The 22,784-nt window shown below is 36.8% G+C and overlaps 1 protein-coding gene across 4 annotated transcripts in view; it reads left to right on the top strand.

Moving 5' to 3' along the window:
* TMCC1 (transmembrane and coiled-coil domain family 1) overlaps nt 1-22,784 on the top strand; it is a 282,501-nt gene that overhangs the window by 100,196 nt on the left and 159,521 nt on the right. The window lies entirely within an intron of this gene.

Consider the following 22,784-nt stretch of genomic DNA (forward strand, 5'->3'; position numbering starts at 1 on the left):
GTGCTCTAGGGATTGAAGAGAAGCAAGTGAGGAAAATGATTGTTTCTTAATTCATTATTTTTGGATAAAAGTCTTTTGCCACCTCCAAATTTGTCACACCAGGTGGGTAGTGCTGGAAGTTATCTAGCAACTCCTTTTGGCTTACCTCTGATTTACATGAAAGAAGATGAATTTTAATATAAAATTTAATCAGTCAGCAAGCATTTTTAAAGAGCTTACTATGTACCAGGCTCTGTGCCAGATACTGGGAATGCAAAGAAAGGCAAAAACATTCCTGCCCTCAAAGAGCTTGTTCTAATGGGAAGACAGCTTGCAAATAAATAGATATATGCAAAGTCAATGGAAGATCTCCTTCTTCCAGGTGAGAGAACTGGGAAAGGCCTGTTAGAGAAGGTAGTGTTTCAGCAGAGTTTTGAAGGAAACCAGGGGTGACAAGAGGCAGCAACGAGGAGGATGAGAATTCAGACACAGGGCATAGCTTAGACAAAGGCATGGTGATGCAAGATGGATAGCAGGTAGGGCAGTGTGGCTGATTGCAGGGTGTGAAGAGGGGAGCAAAGAACAAGAAGTCAAACACAATGCTTGATATTTGATCTTGGAGGTGATCAGGAGCCTCTCACATGGATGGTGTGGGGGTGTGGGACATGATCTGATCTGTACCTCAGGAACAGGTGTGTGGAGATCAAAGCCCTGGCAAAAGGAGATGAGGAATAGTGGCTATGGGAGTGGAGAGAAAAGGGGCATGTAAGAGAGAGGTGAGGTAGAAGCCATAATATGTACCAGGTGATTGGAAATACAATCGTGCAGAATTGGAAAAAACATCTCACTTTTGTTTATGAGGGCATCGCATCTTTATGATGAGAGGGAACATTTAGCTGGTGAGAGACGACCCATATTTATTAATGATAAAAAATGAGTAGTGCAAGTTGCAGAGTACTTTAATTCTTATAGTTACTAAACCTTCCAAAGAAGGAGATTAGGTGATTTGGGGAAAGTAGTTTTGAGATTAGAAGTCTTCATTGTAGAAGAAAGAGAATATATTTGACACAAGCCATGCTTAAATTTCCATGTTGTTAATTCTCTAAAACTGCTTTAAAAACCAAATGGCAAGATTAATTTCTAAGGTATTCTCTAAGACCTTCCTTGTTGATGATTAAATAGCTGGACCTTTTCTGAGAATTTTAAATTGACTGCATACTCCTAGAATTAGCAGGCTAGGTGCCTGTCAGAAGAGGTTTCCTCTTAGCTTCCTAGTCAGGACACTTTGTGAAAGCTATAGTACATTTTTCTCTTATGTGTAAAAGATCACAATTCAAGTCAGTTGAACAAGGATTTTATTCAATCATTCCATATTAATACTTGTTAATATTAAGCACTTGCTGTGTTCAGGGCAGGAGAGGCAAGGTTGTGTAGTGAGTAGAGGGCCTGCCATTTTGGGAGCTTTGTCATGTTTGGTAAGTCATTTATCCTCTCAGGGTTCTATACAACTTCCAAGACTGAGCTACTTATGATAACAAAGTATGCACTGTTTGAACGAATTTCTTCACCTGGTGCTTCCTATGCTGATTGCAGTCCAGAGGCAATATTTGGGCAAGGCCTTGGTAGGAATAACCTGGTAGGCCCTGGACATATATAGGTTGAAACAAAACAGTCCTTTGTTCCAGGAGCTTACAGTGGGGGCAGGTAGCATGGACATTAACAAGTAAACCCCAAAACTATACAATGTAAAGACTAAGTTATTTTGGGTAAGGGCAGGGAGAGAACTCTTTAGGGAAATCAAGAAAAGCCTCATGTGGATGGTAGCAACTAATCTAAGCCTGAAAAGGAGCTAGGCATTTTGAGAAGGTGGAAGTGAGGAAGGAGAGCATGCCAGGCATGAGGAAAAGCATGGACAAAACCAAGGCAGTAGAAGATGAAATGCCATGACCAGGAAACAGCTTTAGTGGCTGGAACGGGGGAATAATGTGAAATCCCACTAGAAAGTTAGGGCCTAAACTAGTGGAGTAAGAGCTCAGGAGTGAAAGGACTGAAGTGAGTGGATAGGAAGATCACAGAAAATGTTTAGTCTTCCATCTGGTTGGCCCCATGACCCAGAATTACACGTAGCATGAGGCTTTAAATGATTGTTGACTTGCCTTGACTTATTGTTGCCTATATATGTTTGGTCAAATCCCACTGCTTTTTCCTTCTTTGTTGTCTTCAGAACCATTTATCTCATTTCTTTGTGAGCGTGTCTTGGGCGGTGATATTTCAGTTGGCTAGCATGGTGGCCCCACTGTCCCTTACAGGGAAGTAACAGTGTTTATGAAGTCTTTTCTCTTTTTCATCTCTTTGCTGTCTTCCCTCTGCATCCAGAATGTCTCTGGGTTGGCTTCATTTAGTTGAATCTCTTGCCATGCTTTCTATTTTTTTAAACTTGCTTTTCCTTCCATTTCCATTGCTTCTTGCTGTCCTCTAAGATAATGTAACTCATGATTTTCGTTATCCTTCTCTGTGAGATTTTATAAGTACCTTTTTATCTGAACTGGTTTTCTCTGTGGCTGTCATATTTCTCTGCCAGAGAAGTAGACTGTATTTCCTAAAGTGAGTTTTTAGGTCCTTTCAGGCACCTTGTGATGGCAGTTGATTTACATAATTTTGCTCAGAAGTTTAACCTATTAAATTTACATCATTGTGCTTTCCACCATCCGTTTCCCATTTTTCAGTGATAGTAACTTATTTAAATAGGTCATGTTGAAGTTGTTTTAATTGTGCAACATGTCTTATTCTCCTTTTATTCTATTTTCATTTTTATTTTGATCTTTGCTTTTGCAGAGTAGATGGTGTGACTCTATATAGCTAATTCAGAAATGCCACATCACTTAATAACTTGTTTCCTGCCTGTTAACATGTAATCGCTTACATATTTCATAATGTTACTAGGTGCTTGCCATGTTTAGCACCTCGGGGTGTTTTTTTTTTCCAGTCTGTAATGATTTTCAGATTCTTTCCTAGTTAGTGATGGTCCAAATGAATTGAAGAATGGTGAGACCATGTTGTCTTGTGAGTTCCTTCCTTCCTCTTTAACCGTATTTTTCAACTTTTTTTTGCATCCTTACCTATTTTCACCTTTGCATGGAAACCGATAAGTATCAAAATATGTTTGTATTTAATTTAGAAGGTCCTAAGTTCCACGTAGAACTCTGCCTCTTCATTTTTTTGTAAGCGATATTGTTTCATAAGTTTTAGTTATTTTCATAGTGTTCTTTTTGCAGATAATTTTGAGCATTACGTTACAAAGTGACCAGATGTCACAGGGGATGTTTGTTAACATCTGGATGCCTGATGAAACCAATTTTTTTATTGGTTGATTTCTTTTATAGAAAAACTGTCAAAATTGATTTGTCTTATCAGTCAAATGTCCACTTGATCAGTGGACCAGGGCCTTGAATTTAAGAGTACCCACTGAAGTTGATAACTTTCTTTTATAGAAGTATTTTGAATTAATGATGTGACACAAAACATTTTTACGTTTATGTTTAAAACTTTTTCTGTAATCTGGGTGTTCTGGGTTGCTTGATCAGGGAGGGCTTCTGTGCAAGTGGGGCTTCAGCTGATCCCTGAGAGGACGATGGATGATCTGGACTATAGGATAGAGGAAGGGGAAGGTCGTTTGTGGTAAATGGGGTCAGAAAAGGTACAAAAGCAAGACATGCAGAGCATGTTTGAGAAAAGGCTCTTATGTCGGGAGATAGAACTGCCTGATTATTTCAGGATGTCAAGTGTGCCTTGAATTTAGGACTTTGTCTTGTCTTTTGGGTATAAAATTGTGTAGTGGCAGTAGTCAGTAGTCTATGTTAACTAAGTGAAATTTCAAAGTAATTATGAGATAAGTGGTTTTGATTGATCTGTTGTGGAGAAGGCCCAAAGTCATTAAATTGTAAGTTCCTTGAGTATCTCTTATATTATTCATTATTGTTTTCCCTTTAATGCATAGTAAGGGAATGTTCTGGGTTTTTTGGTACAGTTTGGTGCTCAGTAAAACTTTGTTGAATTGTCTTTTAATAGAGAAGTAATGACATGGGTAAACTGATTGTAGTATTTTATCAAAATGAGTCTGAATATTTAGACTTGGAGAAGAGAGAAGAGTTAAAGTAGCCAGACTGAAAAATTAGTTTAGACCAGGCTTTTTCCCCTGGAATATAGTTATTTGCTGATACTACATTAATCAGCAGAGAGCTAGCACCCTGTAAGAAAAGAGGTTTTCTGTAAAGGTCAATCAATCAATTAACAAGGATTTATTAAGTGTATGTGATATGGCAGCCACTATATCCAGAAGATAAGAGTTGAAGCTACCAAATACACCTCTGATTTTATCATGTTTGTTAAATCACTTAAGATTTTTTAAAAAACTGTGGCGACCAGGAAGCATGATCAAAGAAATAGTTTTGAATAGCTAGAGAACTTTGAGAAGGTGAGACAGTTTCTGCGAAGTTGTGGGCTAAGCTTCCAGCTGAAACAGCTACCTTAAGAATAATAACAAAATGAAATGTGTTTTTGCATAACAATATACATTATATATGTTTTCCATATTGCATGATATATAACCTCTTATTCAACTTGGAAGTAGAAAACTTTTTAAAAGCACATTTTAACACTGAATTTAGTAGATTCCCGTTATAGCATGGACTTGGAAACTCTAAGGGCTGAATCACATTCTCTGAATCATCATTACAAATGATAAAAACCTGTATATAACTTAGTTATTCTGTGAAAGCTTATGTCAAGACCTCAAGTTGTAAAGCAGTAGTCATCAAAACCATTTGGTATTGGTTAAAAATAGAGAAGTAGATTAATGGAACAGACTAGAGAACATTAGAAATAATGGAACTCAATGTTTGACAAACCTGAAAACAAATTGCTTGGGAAAGAACTCTGTATTTGATTTTTAAAAACTAGTGCAAAAACTGGAAATCTGTCAACACAGTGACTTCCCATTGATTTGGGGCACCTAAGTGGCACGGTGGATAGAATGCTCGGCCTAGAGTCAGAAAGACCTGAGTTCAAATTCAGCTTCACTTACTAGCTGTGTGACCATTTCCTTCAGTTTCCTCATCTGTAAAGTGAGTGGGGCAGGGAAATTGCAAACCATTCCAGTATCTTTACCAAGAGAAGTCCAGATGGAGTCACGAAGAACGGACATGACTGAAACAACAGAACAACAATTTACTGCTTGGAGATGGTTAAAATAAGTGATAGTGTATTAATATTCTGAAATACAATTGTTCTGTGTGAAAGAACACATTTGAGGAATTCAGAGAAAGTGAGATTGCCCTTCACCTACTGTGTATCTTGTATAGGTCCAGTCACTGAAATACTGTCTTCTGATTAATGTGTACATTCCTTGAGGGCAATGCCTGTATTTTTGCCTTTCTTTGTCCCCTATCCATTCTTTAGAGTGAAGTAAGCAGAATGCAGAATGAGAAGTACAACGTGCACTTTGACATTAATAATGGAAGCAAAAGCCCTCAAAGGAAGTAGAACTCCGATTAATCAAATGGTTAATCACTAGTCTCAGATGGCAGAGGATGGTAAACTTCTTTCTGTAGGGAGATGCAGGATCTAGATTGGGAGCTTTCACTTTATGGTTTTCTTTGTCACAAAAGAGAGTTTTCACTGATGGGAGATTATTTGGGGAGATGAAAATAATGCAGCAACAAAAGGAATCAGTAAAACTTTAAAAAAAACAGCATAAAACAAATGCAGAAGAAGCTTAGAGAAGAGAGGTACATTTTAGTTGAAGTGCTAGAGGTGGGCTTCATGGAGAGGGTGGGACTTGAGCTGGACTTGGAAGGAAGACTGAGATTTGGAGAATCTGTGCAGTTTGTGAAATCACAAATAAGAAGAAAACTCAGGAGTGTGGTTTTTTTGTTTTGTTTGTTTTTTAGTTCAGTGTTTAGTTTAGTTCATTCTGTTGGTGTAGGCAGATCCCAACTTGTTCTACAACTTCTGGGTCCACGGTCTAATCAGATATTCTCCACAGCTCCTGAATGATGATAGCTGTCTGAGGGGACACGTGAATCATCTCCCTGTCTTATTATGTAAATAGTTTGTCCTTAGCTAGTCCTTCAGCATGGCTTGCTCATGTTTACCTTTTTGTGCTTCTTTTGACTTCTGCAAAACTTTGATCTTTTCATTGGGAATGCTTGGAAGTCCTCTGTTTTGGTAATAGTCTGTTTCCCCCTTTAGGATTATATATTTTTGCTGGGTAAATCATTCTTGGTTGTTAAGTCTAGATCTTTTGCTTTCTGGAAAATCATATTTCAAGTTTACTGCTTTAGAGAGGTGGCTAATAAATCAGGTATGATCTAGTCTGTGGCTCTTTAGTAATTGATTTTTTTATTTTTTTTTTTATTTTTTATTTTTTTGCTAATCTGCAGTATTTTTGCTTTTGACCTGTAAACTCTGGATTTTGGCAGCGCTGTTCCTAGGAGCTATCATTTTGGAGTTTCTGAAAGGAAATCAGCAATGAATTCTTTCTATTTTTACTTTGTCCTCTGGTTCTAAGAGATCTGGGAGGTTTGAGATTTCTTAAAAAATGTCATCTAGGTTCTCTTTTTGACGATGGTGTTCAGGTAATCCAATAATTCTTTTTTTCTCTCTATTTGTTTGTTCTGAACTTAAGTTCATAACAAAGTTTGATGGAAAAAAAAGAGGATTGAACAAAAAACTGCAAATTGGTCATGTACAACTTGCTTTTCCTTTTAAATTTATAATAAAGTTATGTATCTTTCTTTTTTTTTGTCTCCTCCCGACCCCATGGCTACTGTTAGATACAAATACATATAAATATGTCAAGCCATACTCTCCATTTTTCTGTTTACTAGTTCTTTCTCTGGATGCAGATAGCATCTTCATTGGTCCTCTGTATTTAATTTGGGTATTTATAATAGCCAAAATTACTTGGTTGCTCAAGATTGTTCTTAAAACAATATTGCTGTTACTGTATACAGTATTCTCTTGGTTCTGCTTATTTTGCTCTTCATTATTTCATGCAAGTCTTTCCATGTTTTTCTAAAATCATTTTCTAAAAATCATCATTTCTTATACCACTATCTCAATCATATACCACAGCTGATTTAGCCATTTCCCCAATTGACAGGCATTCCCAGAATTTCCAGTTCTTTGCTACCACAGACAGCTGCTATAAATACTTTAGAACATATAGGTTCTTTTCCTTTCTCCCTAATCATCTTGGGACACAAATCTAATGGTGGCATTGCTGGGTCAAAGGTTATATAGGCAGTTTTATAATTCTTTGAACATAATTCCAAATTGCTCTCCAAAATGGTTGGATTAGTTCACAGTTCCACAAATGTTGAATTAGTGACCTAATTTTTTCCACATCCCTTCCAACATTTTTGTCACTTTCCCCTTCTGTCATTTTACCTAATCTATCTCAAGGTTGTTTTAATTTGCATTTCTCTAATCAATAATGATTAAAGCATTTTTATATGAATATAATATGTTTTGATTTCTTCACCTGGAAAATTGCCTGTTAATATGAATGACTCATATTCTTACAGCTTCAACACAGTTCTTTGTATACTTGAGATATGAGACCTTTATCTGAGAAACTGTCTATAAATATTTCTCACAATTTTTTGCTTTCCTTCTAATCTTGGCTATATTGGTTTTATTGTATTAAATCTACATTATAATATAGTGTAGTTTAAGATCTGGTACTGCTAAATCTCCAATATTCTTGACCTTTTGTTCTTCCAAATGAATTTTTTGTTATTTTTTTCCAATTCAGTAAAATATTTTTTTTTGGTAATTTAATTGGGATGACATTGAATATATAGATTAATTTGGGTAAAATTGTGATTTTTATTACATTGGCCCTAACTACCCATGAACAATTAATATTTCTCCAATTATTTAAAGCTAATTTTATTTGTATAAAAATTTTTTTTTATAATTTTGTTCATATAGTTCCTGGAATTGTTTTGGCAGATATACTCCCAGGTATTTTATGCCATGTAGAGTTAAATGGGATATCTCTTACTATACTTCTTGCAGGGTTTTGTTGGTGATATGTAGGAATGCTGATGAGTTTACTTTATATCCTGGTACTTTGCTAAAATTACTGTTTCAGCTAACTTTTTAGTTGTCTTTAGAGTTTTCCAAGTATATCATCCTATCATCTACAAAAAGAGATAGTTTTACTACTTTATTTGTCTATCCTGATTCCTTCAATTTTTTTTTGTCCTCTTACTGCTATTTTTTTTCCCCAGTATTTCCAGTACAATGTTGAATAATGTTGGTGACAGTGGGCATCCTTGTTTTAGACCTGATCTTACTGCACAGACTTCTAGCTTAGCCCCATTACAGATAATACTTGCTGATGTTTTTAGATAAATGCTTCTCATCAATTTAAGGAAAAATCCATTTATATCCATACCTTCAAGTGTTTATTATAGAAATGAGTGTTATACTTTGTTAAAAGCTTTTTCTATTTCTGTTGATATAATAATATGATTTTTATTACTTTTATTGTATCAGTTATATTGTTTTCTTTATGTTTAGCCATCTGTGCATTACTGGTATAAATCCCACTTGGTCACAGTGTAAATTCTTAGGGATTTTTACATCCATGTTCATTAATAAAATTGATCTATAATTTTTTCTTTGTTTTTACTCTTCTGGTTTATGTATTGATATCATATGTGTCATGAAAGGAATTTGGTAGGATTCCTTTTTTACCTGTTATTCCAGATAATTTATTTAATATTGGAATTAGTTGGTTTTTAAATGTTTGAGAGAATTCACTTGTAAATCTGTCTGGTGCAAATGCTTTTTCCTAGGAAGCTCATTTGTAGCCTGTTAAATTTCTTTTTTGAAAATAAGTCTGTTGAGATATTCTATTTTCTCTTCTGCTAATCAGATAGCTTATATTTTTAAAATATTCTTCCATTTCACTTAAATTGTTAAATTTATTGGCATATAACTGGGCAAAATAGTTCCTTATAATTGCTTTGATTTCAACTTCTCTGCTGCCTACAAAAGTGCTCATCCTTAAAAACCTCACTTGATTCATTCATCCATCAACTATCATCCCATATCTTTTGATTGAATACTGGGTATTCAATCAGTAGGACCTGGGTTCAAATCTACCCACTTACTAGCTGTGTGATATTGAGCAAATTTCTTAACCACTGATTATCTATGTTTCCTCAGCTGTAAATGGGGACTTAATAGCATCAGCCTCTCAGGGTTGTTGTAAGGGTGACTTGAGATATTTTTAAGAGTTCTTAGCACAGTTCTTAGGTGCTACATCCCTTTGCCTTCTTTTCAGCCCTTGGCATTTTCGGTTACCCTCTTCCCCTTGATTTTCTTTTCTCTCTAGGTTTTTGTGACACTGCTTTATATTGATTTTCTTTCCCCCTGGCTGACACACCTTCCTCAGTCTCTTTTGCTGGATCTTCATCCAGACCACACTCACTGAATGTGTATGATGCCACAGGCCACAGTAAATGTATAAAATAGGAGATGATAGGTGTTTTGTGATAGATAGCACCCTCCATGGGGCCAGAGAGGTGAGGAGGAGTGTGGAGCTGACTAGGGAGTGTCGATGTTTCACCAGCTGGGTAGGAAAGAATTTCCTAGTCAAGCAGGGCCTGTGGGGTCCCTGACGACCCAGTGTAGAGTGTAGAGCTTCCAGGGCTGGCAGTTGAAAGTGTTCTGTGGACTAGATGCATGGCTACCATAGATAGTGAATGAGCAGTGAGAGACACCCTGCTTTCACTGAGGTCCTCAGGGTAGTGATGGGAGCTTATTCATGAAAGGATAAGCATTCTAGGGGACAGGTGAAGGAAACAGCATTTTTCCCTTGCTAAACGAGGCTAAGATGTGAATCCCTTTTCTTTTCATGCATTATAATAAATTTTATGTCTGTTCACATGCTTATTGGGAAGTTGAAGGGAATCCTTAGGAACGAGCCAAATTCAGCTTTTGAGCCCTAGATGAGAGTAAATAAAAACCTATAAATCACCTTTTGAGGGAAAATACTTAAGATTTAACCTGCTCTGTCAGAGGAACAGGTTATATGGGATACATACATTTTTAGCTTTCAAAAAATAAAAATCTTTGGTACTAAAAATTTTGCCCACTAGTAAAATAGATGAGTAGTTGAGAAAGAGAATGAATAATGAAGAGAATGAAAGGAATTCTTTTTTGGAAATGGGCACAAAATGAAATTTTCAAAACTAAGCAACAGGACTAGTTAAAGGAGAAGAGGAGAATGGGAAATCTGTTTGACTGAGAGGAGAACAATTTGTACATTGATTCCATCACAGGGCAGCTATAGTCCCGGACCTGGAGTCAGGAGGACCTGAGTTCAAATCCAACCTCCCAGACATTTCCTAGCTGTGTGACCCTGGGCAAGTCACTTTACCCTGTTTGCCTCAGTTTCCTCATCTGTAAAATGAGCTGGAGAAGGAAATGGCAAACCACTCCAGTATCTTTGCCAAGAAAACCCCAAATGGGGTCAGAAAGAGTCAAACAAGATTGTAATGACTGAACAATGACTGTCACAGAGAAAAAACAAGACACGGCAAATTTAAAATGCAGACATATATATTTTGGAAATGGCTAATGTGGACATTTGTTTTGCCAGACTTTTTAGCTATGTATTTCATGCTTTATTTTTCCTTCTGTCTACTGTAAATCATCTTTCTCTGTTTTATGACCCTGATAATCATCTAGTCTCTCTCTATCGTCTGTGTTCCTCATGCAGTCAAAACATCAAGAGTATCCATTCTGGGTTCTTCCCTCTATTAGGGATGGGGACCCTGTGGCCTTGAGGCCACATGTGACCCTCTGTACCCTCAAGTATGGCCCTTTGACTAAACAAATCCCCTTAATAAAAGGATTTGTTCCATAAAACTTGGACTCAGTCCAAAGGCTGTACCCAAGGACCCAGAGGGCTACATGTGCCCTCAAGGCTGCAGGTTCCTCACCCCTGCTCTAGGTAGTTTCTGTTACTGCCTTGTAGAGTTTGCCCTGTGGAGTCTCCTTTTCCATTGTTCCTCACTCCCAAAACAATGCCAGTTATTTCAGGTGTCAGAAAAGACACTGCCCCACGGTAGGCACCCTCTCTGACCATACCCCTAATTATGTACCTCTTTTCTCCCCATTTGCCTCAAAGTCTTCTCCCTGGGTCCATGCTCTCCCAGTCTTCCAGGTGCCAGTTGCTCTTAGGAGTCCCAGCTTCCCCCTTGTTAAGTAAGTTGAGTGGATTTTCCAAGCACCCGATTCATCAGGCCACACCTAGCACAAACAAGGTCCCCATCTCCTTTCAAAGACCATGTCTCTTTATCCATAAGGTCATTCATCAGTGAAACTCTCTCCCATCCCTGGAGCAGAACCTCTTTCCTTTTGCCCTCTTTCATTGCACCCACTCCCCTACAGACTCTTCTCAGCCTCCTCTCATGTGAGCAACTCATTGTTTACTAGTTACAGAGTTGGTACTGTAGGGTTGTCCATCCTTGTACCACCAGCAGTTGAAGCTTTGCAGCATTGGTGCCACTGGGTTCTCTACCCTGGCAGCAGTAGTTCTGAGTTTTGCAATGTTTGGGCTGTCTCCTCCCAGCCCAGGAAGTTTAAAACTATGCAGCACTGATTCTGTGAGGTAGTCTGCTGCTGCCTACACTTTTGCTCCTGAAGAGCAGTTGTAGAATAAACTTACAAAGGCCAGAACCAGGGTCTCCACAGCCCTGGGAAGGGGGGAGCCTGGGGTGTGGAGCTGAGTTTTGTTTTAATCCCTCACATATCATTGGGTCTGCTAATGCAGCCTTGCTGCCAAGTGTGTGGGAGGTGAAGAATGATGCTTTCTGAACTTAGGGTCTATGAACTGGTGTTCATAGGTTTCCTTTTAAACCTTCTTTTTGGATTCTTGATGTCCTAGACCATGGACACAATTGAAGTTGCTTTATTTTGGGCACATAATTTCTATTTTGGAGAGGTTCAAAACATTATGTGGATCAGAGAAAATGTCTAGTTCTCCATCTTGTTGCTTACATGACCCAGAAAACTCCAATTCACTGAACGTTAATTTTTTTACCCTAAACTCACATTTCCATTAAGTATTTTCCTTATAGAGTTTATATTTTTTATTTGCACATAATAATAACTTGCATTAGTATGTTAGTTTGTGGTTATTCATCTTTGATCCTCAAAACAGCCCATTGAGGTAAGTGGTACCTTATCATTATTATCATTATCCCTATTTTGCACATAAGGAAACTGAGATTCAAGAAAAGTTGGTCGGCCTTGGTTACATGGCTGATAAGTAGCCCAGCTGACAATTGAACCCACGGTTTCTGACTCCAAATCAATTGCCCTTTCTACCCCAACCATTTTGCTGTGTTTAGATAGCTACTGAAAGTCAATTTGCTGGAGGATGAACTTCGATGAGAGACCATCCGTTATCAGTCTGACTTTTCTTTTGTGGGAGATAGTTGAGGGTGGTGGTAGAGAAGTGTGTAGTGACTAAACCAAATATACCTTTGTGTGAAGTGATTGGTAGAAATCAAGCAAAGGAGAGGAAAGTAGATATATATGAAGTTTTTTTTGAGTAAAGTAGAGCCACAGCACTATAACTCAATGAAATGAAAATCAGGAGACTTGTAAATGACAGGGTTTCATTCTTTCCTTCAGTAGACATTTATTGAAGGCCTATTCTGAGTACACTACAGCATTGGTTAAGCGTCTGTGGAAGCAAGCTAACAGACACACTGGGAAACAGCACCTGTGCTCAAGAAGCTTCAGTTTTATGGGGGGAGTGGGGATTGAAGCATTAACAAATAAGTAAATATAATTTACAGATGAAAAGAACATTAATCCTTGAAGGAGATTAAGGATTTTACATCAAACTTTACATTAAATTTCTCTAAGATCTACCAGCTGCTCCCAGTTGCATTCTCCAAGACCACGCGGAACAAGTCTGATACTCTTTCCACACAATAGTCTTTCAAATATTTTGACTGCTATTTATTACACCTCTTCCCCCATCCCACAAAAAGTCTTCTTGGACTAAACATTTCCAGCTCCTTCCAATGCTCCATCCTAGTGATCTTCTTCTGAATCCCTCAAGTTACAAACAGTCATACTGAGTCTACAAAGACAACACCACCACCGCCCCCTCCCTTTCTGACCTCCATTCTGAGGCCACCCCAGCCAACAATACATATTCATATCCTGATCCGATGCTGCCACCTTGTGGCCAGCACTGGGCTCTGTATGATCCAAACTCTCCCATCACCTTCTTCGTGTTTTCCCACTTTAATCGGATTTTCCCACTCACAATTTAAATGAATTCCACTTCAAGAAACCTATTTTTAAATGTTGATGCCCACCTTAATTCCCTTTGTCTTTTTTCTTCACTATCTTCCAGTTATCTGGTGGAAAAAATTCTCATCCTTTCAATCTTTTGAATTGAAATTTTAAAGAGATCCCATAGCATAACAGGTACTGGGCTCCTTTCCTTCACGAGATCTTCAGACAAAGTCAGTGTGACTACTTGTTGGGAGTGTCATGGGGCAAATGCTGCTCTACTAGCTGAGATCCTTTCCTGAGATCCTTAAGGAATTTTCTATTACAGTCATAGTATAAGGAATCTTTAAACTAGTTCTCAGTAGATATGGAAAAAGAAATTACAAAATTGAGTGCATTTGTTGAATGACAATGTGAAGGCAAAGAAAAAATGGAAGTGAGATCTCAGACATTAGGATCTATTGCTTGCCAACTCCTCAGAGCACTTGTGAGCAAAGTAGACTGCTCAGTGCACAGTTAGGTGGCAGAGTGGATAGAGCGCAGGGCTGAAATCAGGAACTCATCTTCCTAAGTTCAAATCTGACCTCAGGTACTCATTTATTAACTGTATGACCTCTAGACAAGTCCCTTAACCCTGTTTGCTTCAGTTTTCTCAGCTGTAAAATGAGCTGGAGAAGGAAATGGCAAACCACTAGAGTATCTTTGCCAAGAAAACCCCAAAGGGGGTTTTGAAGAGTTGGACATGACTGAACAGCAGTAGCAGATTCTGCTTCTAAAGCAGGAAATTGAAATCTTAGCATATCTCACAGCACTTGAACTTAATCATTTGCAATTGATCTTGATAAGGTTCATCTGTTTTCAAATAATACATATCCAAATTCAGGGTTGCCTTATTCTTAATGTTATGCTAAGGGTGTTTTACTCCATCTGGGTAAGTGTACTTTATGGGTAGATCATTCAGTTCATTTCGTGGTAGCCAAAAATTGGAAGCTAAGATGGAACAACATCTTGTTCAACAACAACAACAACACAAAAACAAATTGTGATATGTGAATACAGTTGAATATTTTGATGTCAAAAGAAATGATGAAATGGACAATCTGAGAGGAAACTGGGAAGATGCCCACGAACTGATGAAGAGTAAAATGAATAGAACTAGGGAGAGCGATTCATGCAGTGATGCCATCGTAGGGGTTAAGCAATTCTGAAAGACGTTAGAACTCTGATCAGCACAATGATGGAGCACAGAAGGATAAGGACCTTTTGACAGAGAGGTGATGGACTTAAAATGCAGAGTTATCCATCTTTGGGCATGGCTAATGTGGGAATCTGTTTTGCTGAACTATACAGATTTTTATTGAGTGACTTATTTTTTGTTTGTGTTTGTTTTAATTCGTTCAGTTTGGGAAGGATGTGGGAGGGATAAATTCATTTTTAAAAATGTTTGTAAACTGAAAAAAGAAAAAATGGAAAAAATTTTAAACAGGAAAGAAAGTATGGAACTGAACTTGTTAGATAAACTAGATTTAACTGAACTATGACAGCTTCTAAGCAGGGTGGGATTATTGAGAATACACATTTTTCAGCATCATATGGTAACATGTTAGTTTACAAGAGAATCACAAATTTAGAAAAGCAGCTGCAATAAATGTATCATTTATAGACCTGCAGTTAAAATAGTAATGAATGAAGGAAATATGAACTAAGATACGGACTTAAGTGGAGACTAAGTAATGATAGCATGAATAATGAATATGTCAAAGAGCAGATTGTAGAAATAATAAATAATTATGCTAAAGATAATAGCAATGAAAAAAAATACACTGCTGAAGCAACCCTCAAAGGAAAATTTGTCACTTCAGGAACTTAAAACAAAATAGAAAAAGACCACATCAAAGAATGGGACATAAAATTAAACAGACTAGAAAATAAATTAAAAGTAGATAATGGCTAAAAGTTACTGAAATATTAATTTAGAAAAACCAAAATGTTCACAGATAACTGAATTCTGAAAAATATGAATATTTAAGAATTTTGAGAATATTTGGAGAAATGATCTTTTCCATTATTTCAAGCTGAAAGAAGTCATTTCTTTGGTTTAAAGTATGTTGAGTTACTTTCTTTCAATGAGTTGTTGAAGGGAAAGTAAGATAATACTTTATAACTATGACACTGGATATGCCTTCAGTTAATTTCCATAATTTTGAACATTTAATGTTGAATTCTTATTTTTACTATGTGTTGCGGAGAACTTAAAATTAAGAAATATTTTCAGGGGCAGCTAGGTGACGCAGTGAATAGAGCACTGGCCTTGGAGTCAGGAGGACCTGAATTCAAATGTGGCCTTAGACACTTGATATTTACTAGCTGTGTGACCTTGAGAAAGTCACTTAACCCCAATTGCCCTGCCTTCCTCCCTCCAAAAAAAAAAAAAGAAATATTTTCATAGTGTGACTATGAATCTAAAAAAATACCTTTTATCCCCCTCAAAGTGCACTCTTAATACCTGTAGGTTAGTGAACTGTGAAATTCAATGAAGTAAGCATAGAAATGGTTTTTCTTTATGTATAATGACCTTGTTCCACTTCTTTTCCTTGAAATACTTGGAATCTTAAGCCACTGGGGGAAACAGACATAGTTCTTTTACTCTCTAGGGTCATAAGCATTATATTTCTCTTTGGAAAATAAAAAATGGAGATTCAGGGAGGTATACAAGAAAGCAAAGAGAAACTCTCATTTAAAATTAATTTCCTTTATGTTAGTGAGCATTATATCTTTGAGTCTATGACTGACAATAACATATACTTGATGTTTAATAAGATCATTGTTAGAGTTCAAGTAAATGGCATTGTTGGAATGCTGTTTACTCAGTGAGGTGACTGAGGCTGTGAAAAGACTCTTAGTGTCTAGAGTGCAGTGGGCCACACAGGAAAGACATGAGAGCTGACGTTGTGGGACTGGGTTTACATCTTGGGTTTGCCACTTGGATGGCCCATTTCCCCATTTGTACAATGAGGGCTTTCGACATAATCAGTGAGATCCCTTCCAATTCCAAACGTATCTTAGCTATCAACCAGAACGTTAATTTGGTCTGATAAATGACATTTTAAATATTGTTTTCACTCTTAAGCTTAAACTTTTCAATTTAAGAAGCTACATTTTGTCATTTTTTTCATCAGATGTTGACATTTTAGAGGATATAGGCAATAGTTGCCCTCCCTCTCATACTACGCAGTTCCTCATTTTGGTAACATGTGACCTTTCTTCCTGGGAAAAGAAGCAAAGGGTTTATTTATTCATTGCTCAAATATTTTTTGAGCATGTATTACATTAAAGGTACTGTATTTTTGAATATTACAAGGAAATAAAACACAGGTCCAAGCCTTAAGGTACTTCCGTGTCATAGGGAAGATGTGTATAGAATTAATTATAACATGAGATGAGTTTCATAAGAGAGGCAGAATACAGAAGAGGCAGAGATAACTGGTCCCCTGAGGGTATCATTGAAGGTTCGGAGAAAGCATTGATCCATTTGACAAGAACACACCAGGTGTCAGGCACAAAGACAAAACTGAAGCAGCTTCTGTTCTCAAGAAGCTTCTCCTCAACCCACCTGTGGAGAGCTAGTTGTTGATTTCTTAAGATGAGTTTCCTACTGGTGTACGAGTCATACTAGATGAACTATGATGGTTTCTTTCTTTTAAACAATTTTTAAAATCAATTTCTGTTTATTTTAACATTCTTTTTTTAGTTCCAAATTTTGTCCTTCCTTTTGGCCCCTCCCCCCTCATTGAGAAGGCAAACAATATGGTACCCACCATATGTGTGCAGTCACACAAAACATTTTTGAGTATTAGCCATGTTGCCTGCCCCTCCAAAAAAAGGCAATAAAATAAAGTAAAAACATGTTTCAGTTTGTACTCAAAGTTCATCCATCCTCTCTCGTCCTTTAGAACGGTCAGGAGTCACTGTAGTGATCAGAGTAACCAAGTCTTTCACAGTTGATCATTGTTATGTCACAGCTATTACTGTGTACCATGTTCTCTTGTTTTTTCTCGCTTCATTTTGCATCAGTTCATACAAGTCTTCTCAAGTTTCTCTAAACCTATCCCCTCATCATTTTTTAAAGCAAAATAGTATTCTGTCACAATCATGTATCATAACTTGTTCAGTTATTCCCCAGCTCTTAGGTATCCTCTCAGTTCTCAGTTCTTTGCCATCACAAGGAGAGCTGCTATAAACATTTTTTGTAATATACATTCTTTCCCTTTTTCTTTGGTTGCTGGGATACAAACCTATTGCTGAGTCAGAAGGTATGCACAATTTGATAGCCCTTTGGGTATAGTTCCAAATTGTTCTCCAGAATAGTTGGAACAGTTGTTTGATAAAGTATGTGCATGTGTGTGTATTAAGATAGTATTGACATATACACTATGTTCTTTGCTCCCAAATGGAAAGTTAAGAAGAAAGCATCTTTGATAGTAGGAGTGATGTTAGTGAATAATTGACTGAAATGACAGAATATGTGACAGAAATGAAATGGGCAAGGTGACTTCAAAATTGACCTTTTGGATTTAATTTTTTTTTTTGTTTCAGCCTTTTATGTCTGTCACATTTGCTTCTAAGTGTATTTCCTTTTTCCTTCTTTTCCCAGGGAGGGCCACTTGAATTTAAAAGTACTGTCCTTAATGAACACAGGGCAGCTTTCTTGTACCTCATTCATCTCCTTCCTTTGTCTTAGAATATTAATAATCCTACAATAAGATCTGAAAACATTTCATGTAACTGCTTCCTGGGACAACAGTTGAAATATTTTAACCTAAATAAGAAGTGAATTTCAAAGATAATGCTGTGTTTTCATATGAAAGGAATTAGTTTTGTCAGATAAAAATCCTGTGCACATCTTAAGTTCTATGTCTACAGTGTCCAAACTAGGCCTTAGAGATAAATAGATTAATAGTAAAAGTGTTTTATTTGTTGTTTCAGTCATGTTCAACTCTTCTTGATTGCATTTAGGATTTTCTTGGCAAAGATAATAGAGTGGTTTGTCATTTCCTTCTCCAGCTCATTTTATAGATGAGGAAACAAGAGACAGTGTTAAATGACTTGCCTAGGATCACACGGCTAATGAGTGTTTGAGGTCAGATTTGAACTCAGGAAGACTCATCTTCCTGACTCCAGGATTTTATTTGTAAACCTAAGACATAGGAAAATTTTCCCTCCAGTTAAATTCATATCATTTTAGGTAATTAAAACCCACATACGTACACATTTATATGTGTCTGTATACATATATATATGTATACACACACACGCATATATGTACACGTGCACACACACAGAGATATGCAGCTTCCTAGATAATTTGTGTCCTTGAAGTGTTTATCTAGAGGGATGGAAAATGTTTCTATGCTGCTGACTGAACCCTTTTGTTAAAATAAATATCTCCATTTAGAATTGTGACATTTTTAAAAGGTTACCAAGTGCTATTAATAGACTGTATACCAAATGTTCATGTTGTTAATGAAACATTGATGATGATGCTTGTTTAATATGTACTATGTACCTATAGTGTCTTCTACCCTTCATGCAACATTCACAGAGGTAGAAACTCTTAAGTAATTGTAAATCTAAGTTAAATAGCATTAATTTGGTGGAGGGATCTAGTTGATGCTCTGTTCCCTCTGGTAGTTTTTTTTAATTCTGGTATTAGCATATTAAAATAAACTTGTATTTGAACATGACATGTTTTGGCCCCCCACAGGATTTGTGTTTAAAACTAAAAATGAAGCCTTGTTACTAGGACTTGACTCAGAAAGAATTGGAGAGTTGTCCATCTTCTTTATCAGAACTTCTACATTGTAAGAACTTCTCCCTTCTGTTCAAATCTATAGAGAACAGAGACAGGCACTCTGATTGATAGAAAAGCATTATATATACCTTAGCTGAGCAACATTTTAAAAACACATTTTTCTGACTATTATGCTTCCTTTGGGGATGGAGTATTAGGTCTCTTGCTGGGCTATAAATAACATAAGAAAGGAAGTACAAAGAGTTGTAAATTAAATAGCCATAAAATTTTTTGTGACATACCAGTGATTTCAAAGCTTCATACAGAGATACTCTCCCCCTGCCCCATTTTTAATTTGTAAAATTTGTAAAAACTTATTTTATTTATTTCATTTCCTATTCACATGTAAAAAATGTGAAGTTGTTTAAAAATTTTTTTGAGTTTCAGATTCTGTCCCTCTCTGCTTGAGAAGGCAAACAATTTGTTGTTGATTCTGTATGTGAGGTCAGACCAAACATATTTCCATATTAGCCGCGTTGCAAAGAAAACACAAGCAAAATAAAACAATAAAAATAAAGAAAAAGTATAAGGACCCTCCCACTGCACGTTTCATAAGAGTCTACTCAGATTACTACATAATTTTCTTAGTTTATAATTCACATTCAATTTAGAATTTATTATACTATTTGTGACAATAAATCTTAAATATATGATAAACAAATATGATATCCACTATGTTTATCAATATATTCTTAATAGTATTCCTATGAATTGATTTGTTTTCAGTGAATAGTTTTTTAAAATGTCATTAATATTGCTATTTATAAATTTTTTCAATCTCTAATTGAGATAGGTATTTTTTTCTCTGTAACAGTTACAACAGAAAAACTTCATTTCATACAATTAAGATGTTATGAGTGATAATAAGATTTATATTATTTCTTTGATAAGCCAGAGAACTCCATATTCCCTGGTATGCAGAAAAGATTTTTCAGGTTCAAATGATTGTTTCAACATACTATCATAAGGCAAATCTTTCTGTCAACTTTTCTTGTTTAGATGGAGTAAAGCCTAATATTATAGCTGTCTCAGAATAACGGACCCATAGATTGTTAGAACCAGAAGTGACTAAACTGTTCAGCAGAAAAGGGAAATTAGATCTCTGATTCATTGCCTTCATTCTACAAATCAAGAAATGGAGACCCCCAAGGGGAGGGGTGGCTTGTTGAGATCACACTGGCAGGGCTAGAACCAGGAACCATCAACTTTGCAGAGAGAAAAGACCTTGGATGTCATGTTCGGCTCCTACATCCTGGTACAGGAACCACTTATATAGCATCCTGGACAGGTAGGCATCCACATTCCACTCAGGTACTTTCTGTGGGGAGGAAAACTCTAGCTCCTGAGGTAGCCTGTTTCATTTAAGAAGTATTTTGTTTTTTTTTTTTAGAAAACAAAAATGCACCTAAAATATGCACCAAGATGGGCCAGGTCATTTGTGAACCTTCCCTTATTGGAAACACACTCTGCTTTTTATTATTTCCCACTAGTTTTTGCAAGTGTGTACTTTATCTCTAGACTTTACAGACAGCATTTAGGCAGATCTGGGATACATACTATCAGAGCCAACTCATGGTTTGACTAATGGGCAGGTTCTTGATTGCCCTCATTTCATAACAAAACACATTCCTTATTACCATCTCTTAGTTTTTCTTTTTATAAAAAAATCTTCCCTTGCTTATCCCTTAAACCTGCAAGTATACTCACAAGAATGACTCATGGCTTCCAGTAGCAACTGGGAAGAATCAAAGGTGACTTAGCGAGATCACTAAATGCCAGGCACTGTGATAAGTTCTGGAAGTAGAAAAAAACAGACAGTTCTGTTCTTAGGAAGTTCATATTCCAGTTGCAGGAGATACCACATAAAAGAAAATTGACTTCTAGGGAGGATGTGGAGTCCTGGAAGCCTTAAGGGTTCAGCAGAGGTGTGGATGGCATGACCCAGGGGTCCTTAGGTTAAATTGCTCAATCAGATGATGGTGCTAAGAATATGGAAGACAAATGATAAAGCCTGGATGATTTTAGGAGGCAGTGGAAGGTTGGCAGATAGAATTGCATTGACTCCTATATCATCTAAGCTACGTGAGCAGTGAAGCAACTAGGATTCTGAGTGACCTTAGCTATGAGAGGAGTTGAAGAAAAAAAGAAGTGGTGTCCCAGAAGTAGACCAGCCCACTCTGGGGAGACCTGAAGATCAGCCAAGAATAGCCTAAAAGGGATAAGGCAAGAGGGAGCATGGGAGAGAGAGAAGGGTGTTCTGATGCCTCACTATCCTGAGTGTCTTCTGTGATCCTTATTTAAACTGAGTGGATTCTAAGCCACCTTATTCTAAAGTTCTTAAGAAACTGCTTCATACCTGTGACCCATTAGTTATGAAAAACTTTTTCTCTGTGTTCTTGCATAGAAAAGGTAGCATTTTATAGAATATGGAACTGGATAAACTGCTGAGCTTAGAGCCAGAGAAATGAGTTTATTTTCCACCTCTGACACTTAATAGTTGTGAGACCCTTGACAAAAATTCTCTAGGACTTATTTACAGTCATAGACTGGTTGTGAGCAGGTTGGTGAAAGGAGGGCTAATGCCTAAGGAAAAATGAAACCACATCTATTCTTTGAATTAACATTATTGATAGCTGCTTTTACTAAATCAAATAACACAATTATAAGATCGAAAATACAATATTATATTTTTCTCTACGTAGTTCAGACTGAGGATGTGCTGGCTAAGTGCTTGCTGGGTTGTTTAACATATCAACAAGTAAGCATCAGTTAACAGATGGGCCCTTTTTACTAGCACTTAAAAATATGAAGCTAGGAAAAAATGCTTTTGCATGCTTACTCTTCAAGTCAGTCCCTACAAAGAATATGTGTTGGAAACTTGTAGGTGTAGTTTCTTCCTAGAGTCTGGTAGCCTTTTCGCATCCCACTACTTGTTAAGTCTGTGCTCAGAATAACTAATTTAGAGCCAAGTCTTTTTTTGCTTACTGTCACACAAGCTGGATTGCATCAAAAACAAGCTTCTCCTAAGCTCTTTGCCTGCTCCCAAATATCTCATATAGCCTTAACATGAAGAGGCCCAAGTATTTAGGGATCCCTAACACATTATAGAGGCAAATTCTACAAGGGTTCTTGCTCATATGCGTCATAGAGAAGGAAAAAGGAATTACATGGTCTGAGCAGGAGAAAAGAGAGAACCACCTTAAAGTGGCATTAGCAGTCTCGTTTACAATACTCCACCTTTGTCAATCCATTATATAGCCCATTTCAAGAAACTTATAACTAGGCCATTAAAGTTTATTGCTGGTTGATCTAGGCATGCTGCACTCAACCAAAAAAAGCTAAATTTTCTCCAGAGATGAAACTTTACTGAACTTTTTGTAAAGTAAACTTACCTAAAGTATTACTTGTGTTATCTGGATACATATATATGTAAGTACGTATGTACTTAGTTCACTACTTAGTGCAGAGAAATAGTTTACAAAATGATTGTAAAAAGGGTAAGCACTCAAGTACTGACTTTCTCTGGCTAATTTTGCTTTCATGGTTTTCCAGACTATTTGTGTGCACACTGATTATGTAATATTGTGTGCCCAAAAGTTTGAGCTGTGTGTTATATGCA

Source organism: Notamacropus eugenii, chromosome 3 (genome assembly GCF_028372415.1).
Source record: "Notamacropus eugenii isolate mMacEug1 chromosome 3, mMacEug1.pri_v2, whole genome shotgun sequence".
Lineage (NCBI taxonomy): Eukaryota > Metazoa > Chordata > Mammalia > Diprotodontia > Macropodidae > Notamacropus > Notamacropus eugenii.